Source organism: Teleopsis dalmanni, chromosome X (genome assembly GCF_002237135.1).
Source record: "Teleopsis dalmanni isolate 2A chromosome X, ASM223713v2, whole genome shotgun sequence".
NCBI classification, from domain to species: Eukaryota; Metazoa; Arthropoda; class Insecta; order Diptera; family Diopsidae; genus Teleopsis; species Teleopsis dalmanni.
In genome coordinates, this window is record NC_051848.1 from 26,818,315 (window position 1) to 26,823,027 (window position 4,713).

The window sequence follows — 4,713 nt, forward strand, 5'->3', positions numbered from 1 at the left end:
AATGTCGAATCTTTACGCTCCACTTCAGTTCTTAGCAAACAAGGGTGACCTTATGGTTTCTGAGACATTATGTGGAAACATATGCAGATCTATTCTCAAAAACTAATTATTATGATTGCCGAAGTGACGAATTATTGTAGTTATAATTACATATAAAAGATGTTTTTCTTGCATTTGAAGCAAAATCAAACAAATATGGAAGAGATAATTAAGAAGTTTTTTGTGTGTATTGATAGGCAATAAATTTAAGTTCTGAGAAATAAATAATGTGAAACATTGACCAAATTTTATAGCAAAATTTATAAAGCAGAATTTGATATGATAAACAAATATGTTTATATATAGAATCATACATTAGTTTACATACAAATATATAAACAAATAATATATAATCTGTTCTCGTTAAAAAGATAAAACTAAAGATAAATAAATCAAATAAATTGTTGATGGAAAAATAAATCATTAAATGCATACTATAAACATCGTAATTACTACAACTGTTTCTATAATTTTACATGTTATTGTCAGCAAATTTATAGATAATATGTTGCAAGTCCATATCTTAATGCATTGCTTTATAGAACAATAAATTGAAAAGTTATTATATTAGGGAATTAGTCAGGAAAGGACTCAATTCTAGCGTTTTCTTATAGACCGATAAACCTTTTTCCTTCTTAGCGAAGATCTTTGAAAGAATAATTTTAGCTAAATTGGAACCTTACATAATGCAATAAAAAATAATACCTACACACTAATTTGGTTTCAGAAAGTATCACGGAACAATAGACCAAGTCCATAGACTTGCAAGCGAAAAATACATTGTTTTCCAGAAGAAAAAATATTGCGCTGCCATTTTGGTGTCAGTGGATATAACAATTCTCAGTTAATGGGGTACATAACGTGACAATTTAAAGAGGATTCTATAAATATATATACACTATATATCAAAAAAAAAAAATTAACTCAAATAAACTACATTTGATATATTGAGAATAAATCTAATAAAATTATTTACTTTTATTTTACTTATCGAAAGTTGAGTACTTTGTTTCTTGTTTATGGATACGAGTATTACCACAGGAAACTGTTAAATAATTCAAATAAAAAAGTTCTAATACTCTTAGAGAATAATTTAACTATGAACTGCTTGTGGCACAATAAAAAGCAAAAGCCAATGAACGTCAACCATTTCCATTGTTACGACACAAAGACTGGTTAGAACTATTAGAAAGAAAGTACATGAAAGTAACCGGTAGGAGAAAGCAAACAAATATACACGAGTAATGGAAAGTAGGGAAAACCGTAGTAAATTTAGCTTAACAATCGTTATTTCAGCAATCATTATAATGACGACAACTACTTTCCTGCAACCACGTAAATTCACTGTGCAATGGGCGCTGCGCACTATGAACGTTTATTCCGACTTCCTTTTTATACAAAAAAAAAAAATATATATGTATATGTATATATACAGTCATACTTTTATTATATTGTAGTATAGTTTATTACTATTATTTTTTCTTTGTCATTATTTTTATTCCACTTTTTTCTATGAAAGTCACTAAAGTCCTTGCAGACACTGCTATGTTGGCACTACAAACACAATTACACGCTACTCAAATTTATTGTTTGTACTGCAAAAAGCACAATACAAAGTGTATTTTTTATACTCAAACTTACATAAATAAATAAGCAAATATTTGTATCTTTGCATATATAGTTTTGTATCTAAATGGGATGTTTACCAACACACTTGCATATTCAAATGAAGTCAACCTTTTTACTTTTTAATTTTCGAATCGCGTGCAGTTTTAACATTTTGAACCAGAATTGGGTTAGTGAAGTTAGTCCATTGTTCTACCCATTATCTTTCACTTTTCCCTTCTTGTGCATTGAGGGAATAGGATATGAGGATAGCATGCATTTAACTAAAGGTATAGAACGTGACTATAGACTATTGCTTTCATTCATGGGGTTACTTTCTTAAGTCAAATAACATTAGGTTTGTGGGTTCAGATGCATTTCATATTTACTGTCACAAATGTGAAAGAGTTTCACATCATATGTAAATCGCATTACTATCCAGTACCTTCATTATTTTCTTTTAATTTGTTAAATTACATAGAAATCATATTTTAATTAAAACTATTAGAAAATAGTTATATTGCAGGCTCTGTTAATTTCTTATTTCACATCGTGTAAAATTATTTTCCATGGATTAAATGTCTTGACCTTCAATCAAGTAGTGATTACCAAACATGCAATATAGTATACATATACTCTAACAAAATTTCATTTGACATGAATATCGTGACAATTTTCCAAATTAAGTATAATGGAAGAGAATAGAATTCTGTGATCATACTTAATCTTTTGTGTTTCTAACCAAACTTAACTGAACAAAAAAACTTCCGCCCTACGAACTCCCGTTCGATTAATCTCCTAATTAGACAGATCAAAGCCGAACACTCGCACAGCATATGATGAGAGATCTAATTCTCTTTTCTCAAAAGCAAACCTACTAAAATTATTGCTAAGATTATTAAAATCAAGAGTACGAATGTATGTACAATATATATTTGCTGAGTTTATTCAAATCAAGTATGCATTATATATATAATATTAAAATTAATTTCAAGCATATATTTTGTTTTTCTCATATTTTAAATATTTTATATATTTTAACAACTTAGCATTGACATATATATTACTATCTTTTAAATTGATTTTTTTTTCAACAATATTGTTTTAAACTGCCAAGTATCGTTTCAAAATTTTAAGGCCCATTTCCAGTAAATTCAATATATTCTAGTATCAATTTAATAAGTCACAATGGTAAATATTAATCGTTTCCGGTTCAACAATTTCCCAACAGAAGAAGATCCAGATTATGACCCACCAGACGGCAGTGACTCAGAATCAGAGCAAACTGAAGTAACATCCTTTCTACAGCAGATAGAAGAGTTAAATGAAATGTTCGATTTTGACAGACGTGGCTGCGCGGCTAAGTGGAATCTTTTTTTAGCAGCTGCTCTGCACTCTAGACGCGAGGACTTATTGAGACCTATTCCTTCATACTTTGATAGTGACACAGTTGATATCAAATGGTTATTAGAAATTATAAATATAACCCCTAAATTTACGACTATACACAATTCATTATTGGAGGAAAATTATAGTGTGTGCAATCCCAATGTCATAGAACTATTACACAGCGTATTAACGACAATGGAAGAAGTACCATTGTACACTATGCAATTTTTCAAATTCCACAAGATAATAAATTTATCTAGACTTAACATGAATGGATTGATTCCAACAGATGTTTTCGATGCATGTGACGAAGACTCTTTGGAGCATCAGACAACTTTTCAAGAAATATCCAAGGGATTTAATAAAAAATTTGGTTTTTATGGTGCACCACCTGCTTACTTCTATTCAATTCTCCTAAACGGGTTTTTAAGTAATAAAGCCACGAACGATAGCGATAGAGAGGATGACGAAGCCAAATTTATACACTTAACTACAAATCTTTCGGTAAGCTTAGGTCATAGCGATTGTGGACCCTGTTGGGGTGGATCAAGTGCCAATACTGCGTTGCGATGCGTTGCTCTATGCGAGTACATAGATCGCTCCGACTGCGTCCAACATAAGAAAGATCCTAATCGCGAACACACCGATGTATATGTAAGTAATGGTGAAGTAATCCATCTTCGGCTAATCATGTTTTTTAAAGAACCAATTCCACCTCTACCTTTTGATGAACCTATTGAATATGTACATGAAGTTACTTGCGATAATGAACCAAATGAACATGAATAAAAATCAATTACTTATCAGTAGGACGTGCTTTGGTAGCAAGCTCATCCATATATTTTATGTATAAATGGAACATATTGAGATTGCAGACCTTTATAGATTATAAATTTAATCAGTTGCTTAAAAAATTAGCCATATAATTTCGACGAAATTAAAGTATAGTAAATGTATAAAGTTGGGAAATTAAGAACTATTCACATAAGATATAATTAATGTTATCTCAAAGCTTTTTTGTTCAAAATGTTTTTGTTGGCAGTATAAGAGAAAACTTTTAATTAAAGAAATAATATATTTTTGGATCTGTTCTTATAAATCAATAAAATAATTATTATTAATAACAAAAATAGAGATAAAAATTACTTTTTTACGTGTACAATCGCTTTAACAGTTGCTTAGAAATATGCGATTAACGGATATGATTAGAAACGGACTTATAGTACTTATATTAGAGCATGGATGTACAATATTTAATGTCTGGACCCAGTAAAGGGTCTTAATTCAAATACTAGTAGATTTCTATTATACAACAAATTTTTTTCTTATACAAATCGATCTTCCTAAACTAAAGCTCTAGTATATGAATATGTAATGGAAAGTTTAAGTATTATCTATATACGTTTAATATATAAGGCATCATATTTGTAACTCAATTTTTTTTTATTCATTGAAGTGTTGTGCGTTTTATAGGTCAGCTTCAACTAACCAGCTTTATAGGTCAGCTTTATAGGTCTGCAACCTGCTCCATACAGATATGGACGTCAAAATTACATGCTTTAAACAGGTCAGTGCCATTAGCCAGACAAAACATCCTGTTTTGCTTTGTTGCATGAAGAAGTTTCCTGACGTGCCCTTTTATTTACTTTTTGGTGATGTGAAATGGTCACCAAGATTATG

The 4,713-nt window shown here is 29.9% G+C and overlaps 1 protein-coding gene across 1 annotated transcript in view; it reads left to right on the forward strand.

Moving 5' to 3' along the window:
* The window catches only part of LOC119688273 (polycomb protein esc-like), a 21,780-nt gene that overhangs the window by 15,603 nt on the left and 1,464 nt on the right, over positions 1 to 4,713 (forward strand). The window lies entirely within an intron of this gene.